Source organism: Lepisosteus oculatus, chromosome 14 (genome assembly GCF_040954835.1).
Source record: "Lepisosteus oculatus isolate fLepOcu1 chromosome 14, fLepOcu1.hap2, whole genome shotgun sequence".
NCBI classification, from domain to species: domain Eukaryota; kingdom Metazoa; phylum Chordata; class Actinopteri; order Semionotiformes; family Lepisosteidae; genus Lepisosteus; species Lepisosteus oculatus.
The window spans coordinates 10,048,427-10,059,580 of NC_090709.1; the positions used below are offsets into that span (position 1 = coordinate 10,048,427).

The window sequence follows — 11,154 nt, forward strand, 5'->3', positions numbered from 1 at the left end:
TCCAGGAAAATATTAGTAATGTAGCACAAACGCTACTTTCTAATAAAGACAGAAATAAACTGTTTTGTGTCTCATGGTGATCCTCCTCTCCATCCTAATGAAATGTTTAATATGATCCCTCGAGAAAAAAAAGGAGTCAATTTCCACCTGGAATGATTGATGCCCTATCAAACATTTTATAATATCCCTAGAAGTTTATACAGTAGAATCCTGGTTCTTGGCTTAAGTTCAAGGTAAACAAGACTAAGGAAACGAATTGGAAACTTGATGTCGAACTGGGATTTAAATCACCCGGAACATTTTTACTACATTCGGCAGTACGTGCCAGAGAGCATCATCTGTCATCCCTTCGATAGCTCAGTTGGTAACGCAGAGGATTGTGGTGAAATTAGCGGGGAATTCTTAGGTTTCTGGTTCGCTTCCAGCTCGCAGGAAGGTGCTTTTTGTGTTCTTTAATCAAATAGTTAAAATAGCAAATCTGTTTCACTCAGACATTGATCAAAAGCTTAATAAACGCCGAAGCAGAGGCTCCTGTTCCGAATTCAGCTCACGTCTGATTGTCTTGTTTTGGCCAATATCTAATCTTTGAATTAAGGGAATACTCTGTTTGCTTTGTAATTAAAAAAAAAACATACAGTACAAATGTCAAGTTTTTGGTAGATATAAAGGTGTTCTCTGTTTTCAAAGGATAGGTACTTACTTGGCTTTATGATTTGGTATTGATTTTGTTTCGTTGTATTATAAAGTTTGTGCTTTCTGTGTTTTTATCGTATTGCTAACTTGTTTTTTAAACAAATGCTTACAAAGGCAAACACGGCACACATCTGTTTATACCAGCGGTAAATTTTACATTTTTATTAAGTAGAAGCTACTGTTCACTTTTGGGAGTATAACAGGTTCGATATAAAGTGGCAAAAATATAAAAGGGGAATATACCCCAGACTGCGTATAAAGTTCTCGTTGTGACTGTTGTTTTATTTTGAGATAAAAATGGCGTACTGTGCACGAAATGTTGCAGAAACACAATCTGTTATTTTAATAATTATTATTTTAATAATTTGATAAAATTGAGGCCCCGGATCCAAATATTCAGTTCTGATTTTCTAAAGTGATATCTTCCCTTCTTCTCGTGGAAGTCACACGATGTGAGCAATTTTTTTTTCACATTGTGATCCAAAGAGCCTCAGACTCACAGAAACCAAACCAGGATGGATTCTGCTGGGAACCTACGGAGCTCATTCTCACTCCCTGTGCTGAAAACAGAATCAGCTCTTCGCCGACCACTGTCTGCAACTGCTGGATGGTGCTCTGCGTCCTACTGCTCCAGCAATTACTTTGACTAAAGACGGATCACTTGTGTGCTTTTAACCTTCTACAAGCGAGACTGAAGCTGGAGATGTGAAGGCACCTGCTGGTACTGTACATCTTCTCTAACTTTCACAATCGCGACAGACTTCTCTTTAAAAAAAAAAAAAGTAGATATAGCCCTGAAAAAGCATGAGCTTTATCAGTTTTTACATTAATCGATTTTGAATCACATTTTGATATTTGACATTTGATATAATTTTTATTGCATTTTACATAATAATAATTATTATTGCTTACACTTATATAGCGCTTTTCTGGACACTGCACTCAATGTGCTTTACAGGTAAGGGGAATCTCCTCCACCATAACCAACGTACAGCATCCTCCTGAATGACCACAGAGAGTCAGGACCTTGGTTTTACTTCTCAGCCGACGGACGGCACCTGTGTCAGCTGTCGGTTTGGACTCTAAATCCACCGATCCAATTTCAAATCTCTCTAACACCTGAGCTGCGGCTTCTTCCGAGTACTTATTTGTATACTTATTATGTGTAAGTGTATAGATGAAACCTTTGATGTATTGTTGAGTTTAAATCAAAATGCTTTACTAATACAAGAGAGAAGTATAGTATGAAGGATGGGACAAATTTATGATTTCTTGGAAGAAAACGGTTTTTATTTGCATTTGAAATGAAGCGGAATTTTAGGGCGACACACAAACCCTTTGTCTTTTTTAGATATTTTTAAACAGACAAAAGTGCAGAAAACGTGTTTTTTGAGCACCACAATATCAGGGCCAGTTGCGTAATGAATAACGCATCAGACGTCGCGTCAGAGGATTATAGGTTCGACTCCTATTTGGCTTGTGTTGCGTTTATGCCATTTACATTCCTTTATATAAATGAGCTGCACCTGAAAGCTATAGAAAACACTTTGGGTAAGTTGACGAAATTCGAAAGGTTGCAGACAACTTAACACTGTTCTGTCTGGAGATCAGCTCCCGCTCTGAACTCAATTGCAATGAAAAAACAAAGCTGGAGAACAGCTGAACTTGTGCTCAGTATGGTTCTGAGGGTTCATTAGTGGCGTTGTTGTAATTAGCACGAACTGCACAGGCTCTGAATCAGCCCATTTCAATTAGTCTGATCAGTGTAGGACACGTTAATGTGGAAGTTTTACTTTGTCTCTTGTTTGTATATAAATGAATGTCTCTGACAACTTAATGTTAGTTTTTAATTTATTTTTAGTTTTACGATGTAGGTCATGCGTTGGCATATGCACGAACACACGAAACGTCTCATTCCTGATTCAGCTCATGCTATAGGAGCGAAGCGATTTTTCCTGCGTCTCGTAGAATCATGACCACCACAGAACAGATGCCCATGTCACCCAGCTCTGATTCAAGAGCGACTCGCATCTTCAGCATTTTTTTGTTTGTGATCATCATTTTCTTTAGTTATGATCAATATTGAACTTTTCTAAATAAAACGACAATAATCAAACACGCAGGTAGACGTTTAAAAAGTATTAGGAGTTGACAGGGTGCCCCTTTGGAATAGTCGTCAGAAAATGTGAGAAAAGGAAAGTTACGTAAACTCTCACACACAGCATTAGAGATTGGAATCTGTAAAAAAAACTCCATGTCTCCCAAGCATTTAAGGTGCTGTTGTTTTTATTTTACATATTGTTAGCATTTTAATGAATTGTTAAAAGATTGATACACAAATCGCTAAATACGAAACGTAAAAAAAAAACAACTGTAAACAATTGACCATTCATATTCCTGAATTTTAAATCCCTGGGTTTATCTGTGTCCGAGTGCCTGGTGTAGCTATTTTAAAAGCAGAGGCTATGATTTATTGTGGAAGTGCATTGTTGCCACTAAGGGAAAAAAATCCTGAGTTCTCTTAATTAAGAAATACCAAATTATCTCCTAATAACGAGATAGCAACGATATCATATGTGTGTATGAACAACCTGTTACATTTGCAATGGCAGTACCTACAGGCTATCGATAGGTTTGCTGGCACTGTGGGTTTAGTTTTCCTGACAATGTGCACGCTGAGAAATGCGCACGGACTGACTTTCTTCTCGCAATGAAAATGTTACCGTTTGTAGCTCATGTAAACACAGTTTTAACCAGTAGCACACTCATATATATCTCTGAATCAAGAACCAATGTGCCTTGGAATCCATTGTACCGCTTCAAACTGAAGTCAGATATTTAGTCTCAAAACTACATAACTCAGGATTTTTTTTTATTTTTTCCTTGATGGCAGCATTGGCTTCTGTAATTTAGATTCAACCACTGAAGAGGTTGGTTTTGTGTTTTTAGCTATTGAACATAACTGGTAAGTTTAAGTCAGTTCTTGTAACTCTTTCCACTCGAAAGAGCTGTATTAATACCGACGCACCTGTCTCCACAGGAAAGTTATTGCTGCCCCCAAACCAATGTACTGCAGCTTGTGGCCACGTGTTCCTGCTGTCAGCCTGTGATACCATGTTCGTCTTACGCCTTAACCATGCCAAGAATGGGATTTGAACCTAGACGAGCAGAGCACAATGGATTAGCAATCCAAAAAGTGACTCCTGTTTAATTTTCTTTTCGCTTGCTCGATTTGTGGTACGCTCCGCAATCCTTACAACGATAAACAAAACGGCTTCATGTGCCACAGCATTCTGCTGCAGGTACGGTTTACACCGTGTATTGGGCGAACCCGAATGAAATATTTCAAATATGTGAAGAATTTCATGAAACATGAAAAAAGATCACAGCCAATGTCAACAGTTCAGAGCCTGTAGGTAGCTTCAACAGAACAAAACGATCTGAAGCCGCAATTCTTCCATAGAGTGTATTGTGACACTCTAACCACGTTGTTGCTATTACTGCTACTTCTGCTGCCGTTGCTTTAAACTCTACTCAGCGGGCAAGTAAAGTTGTACAAGGAATAGACTACTTTGAGCCGTCCAAGTTCCATTATATGAATTTAAGTTTTTTTTTTAATTAATAACAGCATTAGAAATACAATGCGTGCTCAGAAACGTTACTTATTAGCTTATGAAGCAACAGTGTTTCGACAATTTGCGGTCTTCAAAAAGTAAACGCTGAAGTTTTTATACTTCCTTGTGAACAGATCACCTTTGATTTAGAAAAGGAAAACTTACTCCCCTGTTGCTTTCATTGCAATATCTGAATCGAGACCCAAGCGCTAAGAAAATAACGCAAGTCATAAACCCGATTTTAATTTAGATAAACATTTTCTAATGCAGCCTTCATTACATCACAGTCTATTTCTTGAAAGCGTGTTATATAAAAAAGAGAAAAACGAAAATATATTGTAACGCTTACAGCCGACAAGCACTGTGTGTAAGAGCCGGCGTACCAGAGCGGGTGACGTCACCGCCCTTCCCTGTGATAGCAGGACCACAGCTACTGGGCTGTGGAGAGATCTCTCTTTAGCTCACGGGGCTAGGTCGCTGCAGAGAGACGCGGAAGTTCGAGCCTCCAATCGGGATGGGGCCGACCAGATGCGGCAAGGGCGCCCGCCTGAGCCCCGGTTGCGTTACATTGGTGTCAGAAGCGGGGTGGGATAGCCCTTCGCCGGGGACGGCGATTTAACCGGGCGGGGACACCAATGTAACGCAACGGGGGCTCAGGCGGGCGCCCTTGCCGCATCTGGTCGGCCCCATCCCGACTGGAGGCTCGAACCCGGGACTTCCGCGTCTCTCTGCAGCGACCTAGCCATTTTAACCTCTAGAATCAGGAGTCTGATCCTCCTGGCTTCTATACTCTGAAGATTTCGTGTAAAACCCTTAAAAGCGCTTATTACAGGGACTCGTGCTCGTTCTCTACTGCTACTCTCTACTACTCTCTGCTACTCCAAACGGGTAAGCTTTATAACGCATTAATCTGTGAAGTAAACTATATATTTTTTTCTGTTTGATGAATTTAATTCCTAGGTTTGTTGCTCTCCTTCTCCAACTGTTATGAATCACTTCCCTTCACAGCCCGGTGTGTTTTGGAGATGTTATATCTGTAAGAAAAGCCCCCCGGGCTCCGGACAGGAGTCTTCTCCAGCGGAGACGCGCTCTGCTCTGTCAGAAAGAGCGCTGTGACGTCACAGACACCAGCCAGAGCACCGGAAACAGTGTGGGAAACCGCGGGAGGCGCGCGGAGCACACGGAGGAGAGTTATTGATCACTTATCTATCGACAACCAATTAATTCAACTGAAGAACCGTAGAATAAACGATTAACTTCACCGATTGGTGAGTACTGATTCTTTTCCCGTTCTTGACCCTGTTTTAAATATCAAGAAAACAGTCAATGAAGACTGTATCAATCAGTTACCATAGTGCATAGAATGTTAATAATGTTCAATCTGAAATTAAACAATGATTATTCATATTATTATTTAGGTTACTGTATCCTAGAGCTTAGAAAATTATATTCCAAGTTGATAAATGTATGTAAGTAACAGTTTAAATGCATTTTTTCCAGTGTTTATAAATCATAAGTATGGTAACCACGGCGACAGGCGGCATGTCACTGTGCGTGTCTAGGTGTCTCGCCTTCGTCACAAAGAGCGATGTGACGTCATGGGTAGCAACAAATTCTAATACAATGTTTGTATTACAAGTGTAATACAAGTGTATTCATGTCAATATTAGAGAGTACAACTAGTAGTTTTCATGCTAGTGTTCATGTGAGTATTAATGATGATAGCAATACTGATAGTTTTAGTTTTAATGTTCATATTCATGTTAATATTAATTATAATTATAGAGTTACTAAGTTAAGTAACTTACTTAAGTAAAGTAAAGTTAAGTAAGTGAAAGTGTTCAAAAATTATTTTGCCCAGTTCTGAGGGCCTGTCCCCATCCTATTCCATAATGTAATTATATATAATATAATACCTTACAACAGTGTTACTGTTAGAGTATTAACAGTAGTAGTAGTGTTTGTTTTAATGATAGCTTTACTGTTATTATAAGAGTTTGTGTCAATGTTATTGATAATGATAGTGTGTGTCTTAGTGATAGTGTTACTGTTGTAATATGAGGAGTTATTTGTGTTAATGTTAGTTATCGTGTATCTGTAGATACCTGTGTATGTGGTGTCTGTGCATGTATGTCTGTAAGTGTGTGGTGTTTGTTAGTGTGTAAGCATGTGGGGTCTCTGAGTGTGTGGTGTCTATAAGTGTGTCTGTGAGTATGTGTAGTGTCTCTTTGTTTCTGTGAATGCATGCCTGTCAAAGTGTGTGTATGGTGTGTGTCTGTGAGTGTTTGGTGTCTATCAGTGTGTAGTTCTATATTTGTAAGTGTATGTGTGGGTATGTCTGTCAGTGTGTGTAGTGTCTATGTGAGTATTAATGATGATAGTGTTACTGATTTTAGCATTAATGCTAGTATTCATGTTAATATTAGTGATAATTATACTGTTCGTGTCAGAGTATTAACACTCATCATCATGTTAGTTTTCATGACAGTATTACTGTTATTATAAGTATTATTAGTCTAGTAGTAGTTTGTGTCAGTGTTAGTAACAATGATTGTGTATGTTTTGGTGATAGTGTTACTGTTGCAATATTAGCAGTATCTGCATTAGTGTTAGTTATAGTGTATGAGTGTATGCGGGGTCTATGTGTGTATATAGTGTCTACAGTGTATGTGTGTGTCTGTGCATGTTTGTGAGTGTGTGAGTGTCTGATTGTTTGTATAAATGTGTGTTGTGTCTGTGAGTGTGTGTGAGTATAAATGTATGTGAGTGTGTAGGTGTATATCTGTGTGTGTGTGTGAATGTTTGTGGAGGTGGGCTTGGGCTCCACTGATGGGCTCACACACCTGAAGACACTAACGTTTCTCTCCGTTAGAGTATGTGAATAACAGTTTAACCCAAAATGTTTGTAATTGTGATTTTGTTAAAATGCAATTAATCGTCTATCAGCAGTAAGTTTACAGTTCGTATCCTTCGCTTTGTCTTTTAACTTAAGTGTTCAGGATCCAAGCCCGTGAGCGGACGGTTGTGTTTCTTGAATCTCTTGTAATCATCAAAAGTCGTTGTTTGAGTCCTTCAGTTTTTTCTCAAGTTGTACCATGGATATTTTATACGATCCATACTTTTCATGATCTTTTGAATATTCCTTCACTTCCTTCCTTCATGGAAAAAGTTCAAGGTGTTCTTGTCGCTGTGCTCCACATCTACACGAGAGCACCTGTAACAGTACAGGACATGCAGTGAGGAGTTTGTGCAGCTTTCAGTTTAGTGCGGAGTCCAGAGGGAGGACTCGCTCGCTGAATGATCTCTCAAGAAATCCCAGGTGAGATTTAACAGGTGATTTCTTCAACAGCCACGACAAGTCTGAAGACTTTCTTCTGAATTTCCTGAATATGACGTTAAAATAGTTCAAATAATTTGGTAGTTAACACAACTAAATGCTGTGGCGGTATATTTAAAGTTAAATTTAGTTAAAAGACAAAGCAAAGGATGCAAACTGTAAACTCTCTTAACGTCTTACAGTTTATTAAATAAAATAATTTCTTACTTTCTTAATTATTTCTTACTGCTGATAGACGATTTATTGCATTTTAACAAAATCACAATTACAAACATTTTGGGTTAAACTGTTATTCACACACTCTAACGGAGAGAAACGTTAGTGTCTTCAGGTGTGTGAGCCCATCTCTAAAAAAATAAAAAATAAAAATTATATGAAATTAATTGTTCTACTTTTTAGCTTGCATAGCCTTATGAATATTTCGGTTAAATCTTTTTTTTCTGTTGTAATTTCAGTTGATATTAAAATTAGTCATGATTTACAACTTTTGGACATGGTACATCTTGAATAATGTTGTAATTAGTTTCCATTTTGGAAAATCGCACCCAGAAGATACCAAAACTGATAATGTTCATATAATGTGTAATGCAATAGCAGCATTTTGGGTGGGAAAACAAAAAGTATTTCTTGGGATGAATCCCAACACTTCATAAGCGGAGTTCGAGGACTTCTCGCTTCAGATAAAGCTGTCAAAGACATCATAGATTTTTACTCAATCAATAGCAGTGTTATCGCTACCGAACGCTAAATATAGATCCTGGCAATACTTCGTGAGATCTTCGTAAGAAAATCAAAAATACTACAGAACCAATCAAATGTATAAGTTTATTTTGGATCTAGAATAATCTAGGATAATTATGAGACTCAAAACATGCCCATCTTTTCTTTTTTCGAGGACAAATGGATTATTAAGGTGTAAAGATGGGTTCAAAACCAAAATCATCTGCTATTGCTGCTGTTTCTTTGATAGTTTCTTCAAATCCTTCAATTGATCATCGATATCGAGGAATAATATTATACAAATTGTGGTTTTCTGTTGATTGCCAATTTTATTGTAATAACATGTTTTTTTACAGATGTCTTGCATTTATCACAAGGTATAATAGTCACCGTGCGTCCTCAGCTAAAATGTTTTAAAAAGTACGACAAAAGTACAATATGCTTAACAACATTCATGGTTATATCTATATTAAAATGAAGGTAAATATACCAAGATATTAAAATACAATTTTACATTCCTAACCTAATAATGCTTGTGAAGTTTTCCAATAAATCCGAACTGTAATTTTGAGATCAAATTCAACGAATGAAAATACACAAGTAGTTCACTAAACTGAGTTTCTTCCCTGAAATGATTTGCTTGCGAAGCACTAAGCAGCTTTGAACAGATCGCGGGAATCAAATATACAGATGGGTTCAGAGTGTGCTTTTCAACTTTTGTGTAACATTTTCCTTTGATAGGGCAGAGTTGTCTTCACAATCTGGGTTAAATAAAAAGGAGTGACATCAGTGTAAAACAGCTTTCCTTCTTGGAGAACAACGGTTGTGTTCAATATTTCTAATTATTTTGGTTTCAAGATCGCAATTTAGTGTGAAATATAAAAATCTGTTACACATCATTTACAATGGTTTTTCAACTAATAGCTTGTGCAGGGCTCAAACCCCAGCTGTTGGTACGAGTTGGGTAAGGCTCTCCAACATGCAGATAAGAAACTAACCTCTGCTTCTTCATTATGTACACAGTGAGCTATATTTGCGAGCCTGCTGCTCCCTATGGGCTCTGTATCTGATTGTGGTCCAAGACCGGACATGGAGAAATTAAGTGAGGAGGGTGTGTACAATAAAAGGCTCATAGCGTTCTTGGAAAGACTCAAACCACCACCCTTTTGGTTAACAACCGATCCACAGAGACTCATGTACAGCGTAACACTCCTCGGTCTCAGTAAAAGTGATACACTCCGTAAAACTTCCGGAGATTCAATTGTTTTTAAAGGAAAATCACCAACATCTACTGGATGTTTTCATTCTATACTGCGATTTCTGAAGATTTTGTTCGTTTATTTGTCTCTGTGCTGTAACAACTGTGCCACAACTATTCAGATACATCAGAATAGCATCAGAATGTAACTAGATTTTATTGGATTTTAGGAAATTTATTTTTGCGCATCTTCGCCTACGATCAGGAATATCTTCCTGTTTTCAGTGTGTTTATTGTTTCTGCCTGTGATCTCGGAAAGAAAGACCCAGTAAATGTTCAACGAGTTTGCTGTGGTTTGAGAGGAGTGTATGAAGGTAATAAAGGAGGGAGGACATGCGCATTCCACACGGGGAGCGCAGAGTAATGAGCCACGCCTGCAGCTCGCTGAGTCTTTTCTCATATAACCGCTCAGCCTGGACACACAGCGTCTCCAGCCAGTGTTGGAGATTTACAGTTCAGAAAACGGCTGTCTCGAGCAGAAACTGATCTTCCTGCTTTAGTTAAGGTTTGGTTATTGTGGGGGTTTAGCGCTTGTATCTCTCTTCTCTTACTAAACACTATCTACTGTAAAGTATATAAATAGAAGCTAAAATGCAGCTAAAATACTTCAGTAAGGCCGAGCAGATAGGAAAGTTTAATAAAAATGTTCTATGATCTATGTTCTAGTCGCCCATATTTTTTTAACTCTCTGTTCGAGCTCTGATTTAATCCTCTCGGCTCCTGCCGCTGTCACTGGGAGAGTGGCTGCATTCCGTAGGGCTACAGGCTGATTTCACAATGCCACATTTAATGAAATACATCTTCTTCTGGATTTATATTTCGGTCTTTCACCTTTGAATGCATACCTTGACCGTAAATCTTTACTCGATTACAGGCACCCCAAACAGTTCTTAAGGGAGAAATCGAAGCCTATTTGACTTTCTGCTAATCACATTGAAGTGTTCACGAAGCATTTCCCTGCCCATCATGTGCCCGCAAGCCAGTTTCTCCGTTTTCTTCTTTCTGTCGTTGTCAGCGAGCACAAGAAGACAGGAAAAATGCAAGAGAGGGAAAAGCTGTCAGGAGTGGGATTTGAACCCACGCCTCTATTAAGAGACCAGAACACCCAAGCAATGGAAAGACAGGAGTCCTTGAGTCTGGCGCCTTAGACCACTCGGCCATCCTGAGGAGGTACATAGGTTGCTGTGTTAAAAGCACCAGTAGTTCACAAAACTGAGAAATGCTTTGCTGGAGAAGCGCCACGTTGCCTAATGTTGCCTAAACGGATCGCGGAAATCAAATATTCGGATCGATTTAGAGTGTGCTTTACAGCCTTTGTGTAATATTTTAAATTGTTTTAAAAAAGTGTGTACTGTGTACTACGTTTAAGACTAGTTAGTGTGGTAGAATATAGAGATCATCTCCAGCTCTGAGCTCAACTGCAACAACAAGTCGTGCTGAACAAAGTCAGAGTTCAGCTGAACGTTTGCTCAGTGTGGTGCTCAGGACTCAGGAGTATTGTTGTGGTTCTAATTAGCACGAACTGCAGGGGT

General features: G+C 38.7%; 1 non-coding gene across 1 annotated transcript; it reads right to left on the reverse strand.

The window, feature by feature from the left end:
* Positions 1 to 10,678: 10,678 nt before the first annotated feature.
* trnal-caa (transfer RNA leucine (anticodon CAA)) lies at positions 10,679 to 10,789 on the reverse strand. The gene is made up of 2 exons: positions 10,752 to 10,789; positions 10,679 to 10,724 (listed from the first exon to the last, which is right to left on the reverse strand). It is a non-coding gene; the product is annotated as a tRNA-Leu (tRNA).
* Between the last annotated feature and the right edge of the window lie 365 nt (positions 10,790 to 11,154).